We start from the raw sequence: 15,945 nt of genomic DNA on the forward strand, positions 1-15,945 counted from the left end.
CATTACAATTCTTATTACACACACAGAGCACAATTTTTCATATCTCTGGTTATATACACAGTGTGTTCACACCAATTCGTGTCTTCATACCTGCACTTTGGATGATAATGATCATCACATTCCAGCATCATGGGTACTGGGGATTGAACTCAGGAATGCTTTACCACTGAACTACATCCTCAGCCCTTTTTATTTTGAGAGAGTGCTTGCTAAGTTGCTTAAGGCCTTGCTGAGACTGGTCATGAACTTGCAATCCTCCTGCCTCAGCCTCCTCAGTCACTAGAATTACAGACGTGCACTACCACACCCTACTGAATAATAATTTATCATATATGACCCCGTTACAAGATTTGAGCATGATATATAAAATTCATGCACTCAGCCTAGCATGGTGGTGCATACCTGTAATTACAGGAACTCCAGACGCTGAGGCAAAAGGATTTGGAAGTTCAAGGACAGCCTCAACAACTTAGCAAGGTCCCAAGCAACTCAGCAAGACCCTGTTTCAAAATAAAAAGGACTGAAGGCATAGCTCAGTGGTAAAGTGCCCCTGGATTCAAGCCTCAGTACAAGAAAAAAAAAAAAAAAAAGGTTTTTTTCATGGTTAGTTGTCAACTCTGTCTCAGTAGAGTAAAGCTTTTTCAAATTGACGCTTAAAAAAAAAATCAAAGAGCTACAGTGCTTCAAAAAAAATGGGTCTTGTTTGTGATCATGAACAGAATAGTTATGTGAAAATCTCATTTATAACAATACAATTTATAATTGCATTAAAAGGCCAGAAAAACAAATTTTATGGGAAAATATAAAATGACTTATGAATCAGGTCATTATTTTATTGCCAATCCAAACACCATTGGGTGAGCTGCGTGCCCAGGCATGAGCAAAGATAATTAAATTTAGACATTTTCCACACTTTTGCCAACTTTAAGTCACATAAAACCAAGGCTCTCTATGTGGTTTTCATCCTTGTAGTTATGAGGATACTCTCACTGAGGAGGAAAATAACTTGTTTGTGACTTTTAAATGTTCCCACATACTGCATGTGCTTCTCCCGGACTCTCCTGGCCTTGATGCTCTGCAGGAGGGAAGGAATCCACTTCCCTGTTATCAGAGTCCAATTATTACACAGAGGCTACTTTACACCCCCATTATCATATTTCAAGCCCCTGTCAACTGTTCCCTGCCACAGCCGCTCAGCCTCCAGCTTTGACATTCTCCTGTCCGTCCGTTCCCCACAGTGCATTCTGGACTCTCAAACTTTTGATGACTGCTCATCGCTCAGGATGACAACCGAACTTCTAAACCTGACCAGAAGGTCCCTGCCTACCTCTGCACCTCACCTCTCCCTCTTTTCCTTCATTTCTCTGAGGAAAAAAAGAGCCTTCCCTCACCTTGCCCTTCACCCTGCCCTCCACCCAAGCCTTGCCCTTAACCTTGACAACAGCGATACTTTCTGGAGGAAGCCTCAAGGTGCAGGTGGCTTAACTTGGCCTTCAGAGGCCTTGCAATGTGTGTGCAGCTTTACTTAGTGCTGCACTTATCTTTGCCTTCTTTGCAGAATACTCTATGTTTTCCTCATTCTGACGTCTTTTTTTTTTTTTGGACATTGCTGAAATTTCTCAAAGCTCCATCTCCAGGCTTGTTTACATGGCTAAGAGGCAGCTAAAACAACAAGAGAGCCAGCCATCTCTCCTACTACCCAGTCTCTCCTTCCTTCCTTTAGAACCTGGCCCACGTGGGTGGCCCTCCTGTTCCTAAACAGGCCAGCAGGGGAAGCAGACTCTTAAGACTGGAGCACAGAAGATATTAACATGGGGGTGCTGCTAGGACTAACACCTGTGGAATGGAACGGAGGGAAGAAGAGTGGACAAGGGTGAGGTAGACTCTCATCCAAGACCTCAGGCAACCCCCAAGGAGCTCTGAATGAGGCTGGCCCTTCAGGGTTGCTCCATATTGTAGCCTGGAGTGTGGCCTTCACATTCCTGCACCGACCAGCCATCTGCTGTAGTCTGCCCCTGGAAAGAGGGCTGTCTATGAGGGCTGAAGCATTCTCAGCAGTTACAAGAAGAAATTATTGGGGCTGGGGATGTGGCTCAAGTGGTAGGGCGCTAGCCTGGCATGCGTGCAGCCCGGGTTCGATCCTCAGCACCACATACAAACAAAGATGTTGTGTCTGCTGAAAACAAACTAAAAAAAAAAATAAATAAATATTAAAAAAAGAAGAAGAAATCTTTCAGGGGGATCTGGCAGTGCACACAACACCCCACCCAAGTCTCCCAGGAGGCTTACTACATAAAACAGCCTGCTTGGCCCAGACTCATACAGGCCTTGATTTTGTAGATGGGCAGGTGCCTGGGACTGTGCATTTCCAGCTAGTGTCCAGGTGATGCTGGGCTGAGGAGCACACCTGGAGCTCGACTGCTCTGCATGCTGGAAGCACAGAAAGCTCAGCCACTCATTTCTGCCCCTTCACATGGAGCTCACCGCTTGCTGCCCTGGGCATCCTTTCAGGAGCACATGTTATGGTTCATGTTCTTCAGTGAGTACATGGAGAGCCACTGTAGAATCTGAGCAGAATGAGGACATCACCGTATTCATATTTTAAAATACGGCTACAATGGGGAGAAGACTCGAGTCGGGGAGTAGAGGGAAGTGGCCAGAGAGGATTCAGGTAGAGCAGTTAGGAGGCTGTTTAGAGTAGGGCAGTAAGAGTTGATAGTGTTGTGGTTTGGGTATGAAGTGTCCCCAAAAGCTCATGTGTAGAACAATGCAAGAACTTTCAGAGATGAAATGACTTGAGCATGAGAGATTAATCCACGATAAGGATTAACTGGGTAGTAATTGTAAGCAGGTAGGGTGTATGTAGCTGGAGGAGGTGGGTACGGGGTTGTGTCTTTGGGGTAAATATTTTGTCCTTAGTGAGTGAAGCGCTCTACTTCTGGTTGCCATGACCTTCCGCCATGATGTTTTGCCTCACCCTGGACCAGAGCTATGGAACCAGCATCTGTATGGACTGAGACCTCTGAAACCAAGAGCCCCAGATGAACTTTTCTTCCTCTATGTTGTTCCTGTCAAGTCTTTGGGTCATAACAGTGAAACAGCTGACCAAGACAGGTATTACCTTGAACTACTAAAGATGGAGAAAAACAGTAATTATTTAAGCGGCAACAGACGCACTACACATGGAGGATAAGAAAATAACTGAGGGGAAGAAGGCGCTACAGATTCTACTTATATAACTGGATGAACTGAGCATTTCCCAAACACAGAAGAGAAACTTCTGGTAGGACATGACAACCTCAGACACAGAGCATTCACAACTTTGATTCTTTCTTCTTAAAAGTCAAATTGCAAATGTTAAAAAAAAAAACAAAAAACTCCTTAATTGCTTCATTTCTGTTCTTTCTGTACACACATTGACTTTTCCCCACACACACAACATTCCTAGCATAAGGAGATGTATGTGCTCTCGTGTGTGTCTTCAGGGAATGCCTCTTTGAATATTTGACTGTCAAAAACTGATTTAATTAATTGTTCATGAAAGAAACATCTCGTTCTGAACTGGCTGCACCAAAAAGAAAAAAGAACACAGGGGCTGGCGCTATTGCCAGAAAGTGCACAAGAATCTCGCCAAATCTGTTCACCTCAGACCCAGCTCTAGCCACTGTGATGGCAACATTAAAGAAAGAGAAAAGAAGAGATGACACAAAGGACAGTCTGATCAAATAGTGCAGACACAGTGATCAGTTCAAGCATGTCTCCCACCTGAAGCAGAGATGCTTAGAATAATGATGCCCCCGGGAGATGAAGAATATCTTAGTGATTTAAAAGGAATATGGGAAAAACAAATTTAAAAAATAAAAGGAATATGGAATGCCAGGATGTCAGGCTTTAAACTTAGATTTAAGAGTTAGGAGTATTTCTCTAGTTCTCATAACGATATATTTATAGATAGATAAAGGTAGATACACACACACACACATATATACTTTTAAAAAAAATCTAGTTCTCATAACAATATATTTATAGATAAATAAAGGTAGATACACACACACACACACACACACACACACACACACACACACTTTTTTAAAAAATCTACCAAATGAACAAAAAGTGTTTTGTTTTCAGAACAAAAAGTGTTAGATCAGACAAAAATAGGTTTTAAAAAATATCAGAATCTTGGAAGACTTGTAAGACTACAAGCAAGGGAGACCTGGGCACTTGTCATTTGCAATGGGTTAAGTTATGACAAGTATTCATTAGTCATCTCCTACTGGCCAAAAATCAAATGGATTCATTTTCCATTTTAAACACTTTTTATTTTTTTACTTTCATTTAAATATTTCTTTTTGCCAATATATTTATATTTCTGTAACTGGTTAAACATCTTGCCTTCTTTCCTGGACACTGCTACAAAATATATAATAAATTCTCTTTGCACTATTTTTTTAAACTAAGAAAAAAATCACTAGGAATACTCCAATCCCAGTCTCACCTTGTTCATTTATAAGTAACACCACTCTGGGGAACATTACAGGTTAGTAAATCATTTATTCCTTTTTACAAACCCAACTTAATTATGAGAGTCTCATAGAGACTATGGGATGTAAAAGACCCAAAGCTCCAAGTTCATATTGCAGATTCACAGGTTCTAACCAAGAAAGCTCCAAGTTCATATTGCAAAATCCACAGGTTCCAAAAAAGAAAGCATGTGTCAAGCAGATCCTAAAGGCCGTATAGCATTAAGAAGTTGCCAGCAGGCTGGCTTCAGGTTCTCAATTCAACAAATGCCAAAGGCTGAGGTCATAAGCTCACATTTATTAAGTGCCCACCACATACCAGCTATTGTCAAGATCCTTCATTCAATCCTATGATGAAGCCTTCTGTCCTCATTGTTCAAAAGTACTATAAAGTAAGAATCACTCCTTAGTCATATGTGACTGGCGTCAGGTTTTACATCAGCCCTGGGTCCTATTTACAGAATTCGAGAGTAGAGGGGTCCTTAAAGAATGTGAATAAAGGCTCTGCAACAGGGCCATGCCAAGGCGGGTGGTTTCTCTAGCCTTGCTTTCCTCCTGACTGGTTTTCTATTATTCAGAAGAGAAATAAGGAAGTTTCCAGTAACAGGGCCATCAAGATGGACTCGGTAGTGCCCACCAAGAGCAAGTCTCATCTCACAACCCTCCTTTCCTTCCCCTACAGGAGAGCTCCACAGCCCTCATTTTACAGATAATTCAACTAAAGCTCCCAAGAAACAAGAGTCCCCACAGCTTAGGAGTGAGAAGGGGGATGTGAAATTATATAATCCCAGGCCTCGTTTTTATACACTATACTTAGCTTTCAAGAGGGAAACCTTGCTCAAGAAAGTACATCTTTCTGCATGTACTTTACTGGAACCCAGGGCTTTCTGCATACGAGGCAAGCACTCTACCTATTGAGCTATATGCTCAGTCCTCCCCTACCTCCCCCAGTTACTTCTAACACAACAAGCCAGGCCTGGTCCAGGGACCAGCTCTGAGAACCATCACATAGAGTGGGAAGAGGGATAGTTAGGGGACGAAGCTGATGAGACTACGTATATCAGGTCCCAGATTTTCAAACCAGATTTTAAAAAACCTCTCTGGGGCATATGAGGTCAGAAGGAGCCCAACCAAGCTATATGTAGGAAAGGTTGGAATTATGAACCCCGTGAGGGGCTCCAGATCACCAACCATCAGGAAGAGAAGCAAAAGGGTAACCTCAGCTAGTTACAAGACCACTGTAAACTGTAGGCAGAAAGAGTTGAAGCACTTTACTCCTGAAGCCTGATTTCATTAACCCTGAATCACTTTTGCAACTGGAGTCATTTGCAACCAAGACTGAACTGCTCTGATGCCTAGGGTTGAATGTCAGCCACAGAAAGCAGGCAGGCTGCAGCACTGGGCCACATGAGGACCTGTTTGATTTCATTCATTCCCCCAACAACTGTTTCTGAACCCCACAGAAGAATACCCACTTTGCTGAGTTACCTTAGCTGTCCTCAGATTCCTTTTAAGACAAAGAACCATTGCAATGCTGCAGATTCCCTGTGCTGGGAATGTAAATTCCTACTGTCTTTTCAGAGGGCTGTCAATATCAGTCACTATTTAAAATACCCACAGGGGCAGAGGGTGTAGCTCAGTGGTACACTACTGGTAGCACATGTGAGGCCATGAGTTTGATCCCCAGCACCATAAAATAATAATAAAAACGACAACCATATGTTTGCATACCATAGCAATATTTGCACAAATTGGCTAACTAACAGATACCATGAGGTTTCTTGGAACATATTTTAACAATGAAAACTGTATATAAGCCAAATATTCATCAATTGGGGAATGCTTAAATAAATTAACTCTTTTTTTTTCTTGCTAGTGCCTCATATGTTCTAGATGGGCACAGGATCAATCACTGAGCTATCCCTTCAACCCCAATTCAGCCAGAGCTACAACCAGCTAGAGAGGAAACAGGAAAAGAAACATTGGGAGGGGGGACCACATGAAAATCAAAGGGAGATAGTAGAGGAAGGGGACCAGAGGGTAGGAGACAGGAAGAGAGGGGGAGAAGTGCTGGCAAGTGATATTGGCCAAATTATGTTGTTTTATTGTGTGCATGTCTGAAAATGTAACAAAAAATTCCACCATTATATACAACTATAATGCAAAAATAAAAATGTGGAAAAAATTTAAAGTAAATAAAATGTGCTGCACCTATATAATACTTTCATGAGGTGTACAAAATATTGAGTGAATAATATTCATAGTATATGACTTGTTTTTTTAGGATGCTGGAAATTGAACCCAGGACAGCACACATACTGTGCAGGCACCCTCCCACTGAGTACATCCCTGACCTGGTTCAATTTTATTTTATAAAAACTATATACACATTTATGTATGATTTCTATGTGACTATATGTGTATATGTTTACAAATCATCAGTATTCACTATATATCAATATATGTGTTATATATATTTATAAATGCATAGAAAAAAGTCTGGAAAGATGGACTAACTATTGATAGTAGTAACCTACTGGCATGGAGTTGAGAGAAGAACAGAAGTCAAATGATAAATGACTCCTACACTACTTTTAAAAAAAAAAATTTTGTTTAGTTTCTGGTCTTATGCATTTTATTGCTCTGATAATTTAAAAATAATTTTACAAACTTTTGTCTAAAGAAACTTGATGTTTAGGAATAATTCCTAATAAAGATAGTAGAACCCGGTGCAGTAGCACATGCCTGTAATCTCAGTGGCTCAAGAGGCGGAGACAGGAGGACCATGTGTTCACAGCAGCCTCAGCTACTTAGCAAGGCCCTAAACAACTCAACAAGACCCTGTATCTAAATAAAATATTTAAAAAGGGCTGGGGATGTGGCTCAGTTGTTAAGCGCCCTTGGGTTCAATCACTGGTACCAAATAAATAAAGGCAGTAGAAGAAGTTTAGAAAATAGTGAAAAGATGAGAATTCATTCTAGGTATCTCTTCCCTTCTCCTCCCAACCCTCCCAAATCCACAGCTCCCCTAAATAAAAGGTTCCCCAACTTTGGAGATCATTGATTTAAAAAAACAAAACCTACAAAAATACAATCAAGAAAACAATCTTGCCACTAGAGGGGGAACATTACACATAAAACATCTTTAAACTGACATTTCACAGAAACATTCCCACAGATGGCAGCACAACAATGGGCTCCCAAAGAGACTGTTCAAGGCTGAAAGCCCACAAGCCAATAACCAATGATTCAGCCTGTAGCTTGCCTAATATGTCCTGAAGCAGAGGTTTCATTAATAAATATCAAATTCCCACTGTGAATGTGGTTGCGTCTTAGCAAAGCTCCCCCTGCTGAATTGAAAATCAACACATGTTCCTGAACAGAAGCAAATGTGCAGTTGGAAGCTGCCCTGAAACTGTCTTAAGAAACAATGACGGATGTTGAAGCCACTGGTAGAGTTAGGAGAAGCGACTAAGAAACTCCAGCATCTTTTCCCAAAGACCAAGGACTCAATCTTGCGGGGGATGTCCTGCCATGTACTTTTTCCGATGGAGCAGGATGCCTCACACTTTCCATTCCATCCTCCACTCCCTGATCTCAGCCCTTCATCAGCTGCACTCCTCTCAGATTTGAGCCCTGCACAAATAAGCTGATAATGGACCATTTGATCGTCACTACTTCCAGGAATGAATGTGTCCCATATACTCAGCCTTCTCCCACTCCACCCCTAAAACAAATCCTTTAGTTAAAAAAAAAAAAAAACTTTCAGGGGGAAAAAAGATGTGATGAAAACATTTCTTTTGAAAATGTGGGGCCCTAACTTGGATGTTTCATGGCCACAGTGAGATGCTGCAGTGTGACTAAGCACCAACCTTGAGAGTTTGCTATGGATTTAAAGCAGGCCAGAGATTCTCATGTAAATTACTCTAAACTATTCCAACCCTCCTGCCTCAACTACCTTTCCTAGAAGTACTTGCACTTAATTCTCAAAATCTGAAGAACAAATAGGCTTAGCAACTTGTGACCAAAGTCACAAATCTGTAAGTGGCAGGATAAAACTTTAAACCTAGACACTCCGGCTCCAGAGCCCATGTTCTTAACCACTAATCCATTCCACTTCCTCACTCTTTCCCTTGTTTTCTCCCTGAGGCTATCTCTTGCCCTAGTAATTCTCTAGTTGACCCATCTTTTCCCACCCCACATGCAGAATAAAACTGCAGATTCAGTAAAACAATAGGACAGAAATTACAAAAATGGCATGAGTCCTGATTCTGCCTCATTCAGCCCTGTCACCCAGGCACCTGCAAACACTTAGAGTCCTACTTTCTTTCCTACATGTACACTGGGAATTCAAACCAAGAATAACTACTTCCCCCTATTACTGTGCTTTGTATTAAGTCAGATCATGGACTTAAGGCATCCAGCACAGTGCCTGGCACCTAAGAGATGTCCCAAATTGTTAGCTGGAAAGTAAACCAGAGAAGATGTCAGAGACAACAATTTCCAGCACAATGAAGACAGGGTCCAGCATGCAAAAGCAAACTGTTTCAGAAAGAAACACTTTGACCTTTTTTGGCTTTATAACACAGTCACCACTGGAAGGGCATAAATGCAGAGTCCCACCACCATGTAACCCACCATGTAACATTGGGTGGAGGCTGTAATAGTCCAAGAATTTTTTTTTTTTTTGATGGGGCTGGGAATTAAACCCAGTACATTTGAGGCAAGCATTCTACCAATTCTACCCCACCCATTTTAAATATCTGTAGATGCAGATGGACACACTACCTTTATTTTGTATATTTAGTTTTTTTATGTGGTGCTGGGAATCAAACTCAGTACCTCACATATGCTAGGCAAGCGCTCTACCACAGACCCATAACCCCAGCCCCACTCCAAGAATCTTGCATGACATGTACCTAATACTTTGTGAAGCACTTTTTGGGATTCCTATAGCAAAGTGATTGCATTTGCAGAACTAGGTAGGGTAGGCCATGCTCAGAATTTTCTTTTGGAGAAACTGGATCCATTGTCACAGTCTCTGTGAAAAATATGACAGCCCAAGTCAGCTTCTTAACTTGCTCTTATAGTCACTGGAACCCACTTCTTCATCACCATCCTCTGAAGAGCTGGAGAAGGGATGGTCACTTTCTCCCAGAAAAGACCTAGTCTTGTTTTTTTCCCTAGATTGGCGGCTATCAAATTTGGGGGTCTCAGGATTTCTTTATAGTACTCTGAAGAACATTTTTAATGTGGATTATATTTGGAGACATCTAACATATTAACAATTAAGACTGGGAATTTTTTAAACATAAAAACTTATAAACCCACTCCAGGAGCTCTCAGGCTATACACCATGTAGTCTCTGGAAAATTCCACTGTATACTCATGAGATAATATGAGTGAAAAGGGTAAGTAACATCATCTAAATATTACTAAAGAAATAATGCTGATGCACAGACCCATGTGAAAGGAGGCCAGAGTCCCTAAACCATACTTTAAGAACTGCTAAGTTAGAAAAAACCCACTACACCAATTCCCATCAGTCTCCTATGCCAAACCCTAAACTGTTGTCCTTTAGACAGCATCTTGATGTTTACATTAGGTAACTGATGAAGTTAGAATCTGGATCCAGGGAAGAATAAAATGAGAATGTAGAATTGAAAAACAAGGCAGAAGTACCTGAACAAGTACTCTCTAAAACTAAAATGCAAATCAGCTCTGAAAACACCACAGAAAACATCTCACAGGCTCATCAACATCTCATGGCCAACACACTGCCCTCCTTTTCTGTTCTCCTTCCTTTTTAAACACTGTTATGCCCACAAATGGCATTTTCATCAGTTATGAGGTAGATTCGAGAGGACAAGCCTCAGAATTTCACGATATATTAATGACCAGATCCAACTTTCCCTTAGGAAGATAATTTTATGGGATGGATAGGCCGTGTAGTACAGGGGAATTTCCAAACTCAGAGGTCTGGATGCCAGCATTTATTTTTATTTTTTTTTAATGGGGGTCAAATTCACATGTTCAAGTGTAGTCTTTTTTTTTTTTTTTTCTTTGCTCTAAATCTATTTGGTTGTCTGTTGACAGCTGCATCTCTGTAGCTGACCAGACTCATCTGGTCAACTCCTGCACCTACCCAAGTGTGTTGTGGAAAACAATTTAAGGCAAACATTAATTAATTACATTTTACTCTAGAGAACACTATCTCTCTAAACGTGGCCCAGGTAAGTAGGTGGTCACGTATGGAATCCATCCGAGATACGATCCCAGGCAACCTCACACCAATGCTCTTGTTGCAAGATGCCCAACTGCCTGTTCAAAAAAAAAAAAAAAAAGCAACTGAAGAAATTAAAAGGCATCCTTTCTATGTCATCTAAAGTTAAATAGGTAAAATCATACTTGGCAAGTTTTGGAGTAGAGAAAAATTGTGGACTTTGAAAAAGCAATCAACAAGGGGCCTTCCCCACAGGCACAAAGGAAGTGTAGGTGCACTTTTTATCAGTGCCACCTGGCAAGGAAAGGCTTATCTCTTTTCCCCTGATGGCCTGTTAGCTGGTTTTACTTTTCCCCTAAGCATTAATTCAGAGCGTCTAAAGTTACCCTGCTGAGGTGCCAAACTGACATGTTGCGAGAGAGTCCATCTGATCAGTCTTCCATTTCCCTCAGCAAAGAAAACAAGGGGTTTGTCAAACATGGCCCAGATCCAGGGCAGGGAGAGCAATCCTATCCCAACTTCAATTATTCTGAAACGGAATCACCTTGTTGCCTGACAACTGTGACTAATTCCAAAGGTCCTACCGGCCTTCTCACCATGATGACTTTGGGGTCAATTACCATTTGGGGGCAGATTAGAATCTGATCTGAAGCTGAAAAATTCCACCCTTCATCGGTGCTAATCCCTTGAACTTTCCAATCCTAAAGAGGACAAGTTTAAGAAAATAGCATTTCTCATTTCATCTCCTACCTGAATATCATCTGTAACAATTTTGCTTAATCAAAAAATTAATTAAACTCCTGCCCTAATGGTCTAAACAGGAGTCACAGGAAGGAAGGAGTGCTGGCTAGCTGCCAAGGCTCCAGCTGAGGCTCCTGGAGTTAATAATTTCCATGGCATTTTAAGCATGAAAAACAACAAAGGCCAGATTTCACTAATAGCACAACCGATCCTGGCAAACCCATAAAAACGAGGCCTGCTTTGGGGGCAGTTTGTATTACAGAGAATTAAGTTTTCGTAAGTAAAATGAAACCATCAAGAAACTGGCCTTTCTTCTATTTTCTGATATTAATCTGCAAACTTTGTAATAACCACTGGCATTAATGAAAATGAGTCATGAGTGGCTCTGTTGAGATCACCCATCGGGGACAGGGGAACGGAGTCTTGTAAAATTTCTAGTAAAATGAGCTCCCTGGAAAACCACCACCTCTTCCTCACTCTTGTTTATTTCTTATACATTACACGAGATTCTGTGCTCCACATAATGAATCATCTCTTTATAACTACGTCGTAAACTGGTACCCCACAGGCTGAATCTGGCTACAGAATCAATTTATTAAGCTTTCACAGTGTTTTTAAAATCTGAATTGGCTGCCAACATTAAGACTTGATGAATTTTTAATATCCTGCTCCTCCCAAGAGTTCCCATCATCAACTAACTCCACGAAGCCTGCTTCACCTGGTGACGTTCCTTGCCTGGCTGTGCACCTCCTTTCAGCCTCTTGAGAGCCAGCCTGCACGTCAATTCTCTCACGAGACACACCACTCATGGCAAAGTTAATATCTGTTGAAGGAAGCAAAGAGAAAGAATCACAAGCACAATATCCCTTAAATATTTAAAATGATGCCAGACACGGTGGCTGATCCCAGTGGCTTGGGAGGCTAAGGTAGATGGATTCCAAGTTCAAGGCCAACCTCAGCAACTTAGCGAGATCCTGTCTCAAAATAAAAAATAAAAAGGGCTGGGGATGTAGCTTAGTGTTAAAGTGCCCTTGGGTTCAATCCCCAGTACCAAAAAACAAAAAAAAAGAAAGAAAGAAAACCCATACTGGTCCCTTGTATAAAATTCCTGAGGTTACAGAACAGAAAGCACCATAAACTGTTCAAGGTATTTTTTTCTCCCAAAATATTCCTTTTGCTAAATCAACTACAGATTTACTACACACACAAAGTTTTAAATTGCAACTTGACAACTCATGATAAAAACATGATCCCTTTTGAAAAGGTGATTAAAAAGAACTAATTCTGGAATTCTCATGGATGAAAGGCCCCTACTTTATTATGTTAGCAACAGAATTATCAGAAAGATAGTCCCTGGAAAATAGAAATGAGCAACATACTATTCTCCCACACCCTTGCACCAATCAACACTTACGTAAATAAATGTTCCTTTCCATTTCTATTTTTCCTGAGGGGTCATATGGACAATTGAACTGCTTTGTCCAAAAGGGGTGGGGAACAGGGAGGAGGGAAATGTCTATAATGATGTAGATCTACATTCTATTCTAAGCTGTGGAATGAACCATGCGAAGTTTGAGACATCTATGCCATTTCATGTTTTCCAAGAAGGAAATGTCACTCTTGATTACCACCACCATCATCAGCCACCTCCAACCCTTCTAATCATGTTTACAAGACAAGAAGGAAGATACGCCTACATCCCACTCAACTAACACCCTGAAAATAAGGAAAGATTGTCCAGGACTCCGGACCAAAACAGACTGGAGAACAAGCTTCAGATTCCTTCCATGCTTCCATGGGGGTGAAAAATGAGAGTTAGAAACCAACCTAATATGAGAGCTACCAAAGTTTTCAGTAATGAATTTCACCCATCAAACAAATTATTTGTTCTGCTATAACTTTTTTTTTTTTTTTATTTTGGTTTTGGTTTTGCAGTACTAGGAATTGAACCCAGGGGCTTGCTCACTAAGCTATATCCCCAATCCCAATCCTTTTTATTTTATTTTGAGACAAGTTCTTGCTAAATTACATAGACTGGCCTTAGCCTTGGGATCCTCCTGCCTCAGTCTCTGGAGTCACTGGGATTATGGGCATGTGCCACTACACCCATTTTACATATGTTTATTTAATGCAAGTAAGAAACCAGGCATAGTCGCACGCCTATAATTCCAGCTATGGGGAAGGCTGAGGCAGGAGGACTGCAAGTTTGAGGCCAGTTTCGGAAACCTGATGGGGCCCTAACCAACTCAGTGAGACTGTCTCAAAAAATAAAGAGCTGAGGATATGGCTCAGTAATAAAGCACCCCTAGGTTCAATTTCCAAACAACAACAACAACAAAAACCCTCCTGGGCTTGGGTTGTGACTCAGTGGTAGAGCGCTTGCCTACCATGTGTGAGGCACTGGGTTCGATCCTCAGTACCACATAAAAATAAATAAATAAAATAAATGCCTATCAACAACTAGAAAAAAAAAATTTTAAATACCCTTCTAAGTGACTAGAAAACTGAAGATGGAGGATAGTAGGATGTGGAAGTCATGCTGGATTACAGATGATCCGAAAAATGTTTTGGAACAAAGAGGCACAATTTAAGAGCAATTTCCTTGTAATTTAAGAGAAAATCTTGGGGCTGGGGATGTGGCTCAAGCGGTAGGGCGCTCGCCTGGCATGCGTGCGGCCCGGGTTTGATCCTCAGCACCACATACCAACAAAGATGTTGTGTCCGCCGAGAACTAAAATAAATAAATAAATAAATATTAAAAATTCTCTCTCAAAAAAAAAAAAAGAGAAAATCTTAGCAATATATAAAACCTTAAGAAAAAAAAATAAAAATTTTTTGGAAGCACTGCACCTTTCTGCATTCTAGAATTACAACACTTTCCACCAGGCTAAGCTTTCTGAAGGACTGAAAAGGCAGATAAAGATGCTAAGACACTGCCCCCCACCCAATAAAAAAATCATGTAACCACATCTATACTCACTGGGTAGGCGTTGTGAGGCCCACCTGCAATCCCAGCAACTCAGGAGGCTGAGGCAGGAGGATTGCAAGTAAGACGCCAGTCTCAGCAACTCAGCAAGGCCCTAAGCAAAAATAAAGAATAAATAAAAAGGGGTGGGGATGTGGTTCAGAGGCTAACTGCCCTTAATTACATTCCCTGGTACAAAAAAAAAAAAAAAAGAGCCTATACTCCCTTGAGCCAAATCCCCAAGCCCAGATTTTTTACCTTTTGATGGAAGCAGCCTCCTTGAGGAGCACATGCCTATAGGAGCTTATATCTTGGAGGCGGAGGAAGGAGGCTCGAGGGTAGTGCTGCAAAGGACTGGCCAGCTACAACGCTGGCTGCAAATGCCAGTGGAGATTTAATTAAAGTGCTGGTTTCATTCAGATAATTGTTTTGCTAGTGCTCTGGCACAATGAACGAAGTTCCTTAAGTTCTGAGTGGTCTGCCTTTGCCCCTCTTTTTTCCTTATGCTATTTGTGCACAATCTTACAGGAGATGAGGTTCTTCAGGAATACTTCTATGGCACTAAAACCAAAATAATCATACCGACAAAAACATCAGTCTGCTCATATATCAGTATCATAAAGTGTAGTGACTACTGCTGTCATCGGGGTGCTCTTCAGTTGGTAACCTACACTTGTGGTTCTGAAATAAAGGGCTTGTTAGGATTTTATGTAAATGTGCTCTGATTTTTATGCTGCTGCTAAAACATGCAATTCTAAAAGGCTGTGCCCAAAAGCACCCAAAAATATTTATGCTACACAACATTAATTAACAAGACAAGAAGTCAAAATATGCTCACTATAAATATAATACTGTAAGAAATGAATGCAGGTGGGAGGTAACAAGTAAAAACAGAAACTGTACAATCATAGTGGTGACTTTGAGAATAAATACCTTCACTCCTACATTAGCTACTTTTTACCAAGGTTTCTTTGTTTCTTCCTTTTGCCTGGGATTAATCATGATTCCTGGAAGTTCACAGAGAAAACTTTATATCCACAAAACAACTGACCAACAAATGTAGCTAAACAGACATTGTTCAAGATTGTTCAAGACAAAAGTTTCAATGCCTTACAAGGTTATGCACAAGGTAGCAACCACATGTAAACACTTAGGAATGTGACTTGAGTTACTTTTGAAAAACTGACATAAAAACAAGCTTTTCCTTCAAGTGATGAGCTCTCGGGGATCCCTAGGACTAAGGGACTTGGATGGGTTCTAACAACAGGGACCTGAGGTTGGAAGCCATCCCTCTAAGACAAGGAGCTGTCCTGGAAGTGAAGCAGCTGCTGGGTTTGACAGGACGACCGACTGAGGCATTGGCCTTGGATTTGCACTATCTACAGTGGCATTAAGAAGTAAGATCATAGTATGGCTCCTGGCAGAACAGCCTTGCTTTTTGGAATAAAAATTGTCATCAACTGCCCATATATCAAAGTTAACAACTAGCTAAT

The 15,945-nt window shown here is 41.1% G+C and overlaps 1 long non-coding RNA gene across 1 annotated transcript; it reads right to left on the reverse strand.

The window, feature by feature from the left end:
• Nucleotides 1–9,623: 9,623 nt before the first annotated feature.
• On the reverse strand, nucleotides 9,624–15,464 carry LOC308638530. Its single transcript, XR_014019865.1, has 3 exons — nucleotides 14,468–15,464; nucleotides 12,206–12,310; nucleotides 9,624–10,844 (listed from the first exon to the last, which is right to left on the reverse strand). It is a non-coding gene; the product is annotated as an uncharacterized lncRNA (long non-coding RNA).
• Between the last annotated feature and the right edge of the window lie 481 nt (nucleotides 15,465–15,945).

The sequence above is a fragment of the Spermophilus citellus genome, assembly GCF_964194105.1.
Source record: "Spermophilus citellus genome assembly, chromosome: 19".
NCBI classification, from domain to species: domain Eukaryota; kingdom Metazoa; phylum Chordata; class Mammalia; order Rodentia; family Sciuridae; genus Spermophilus; species Spermophilus citellus.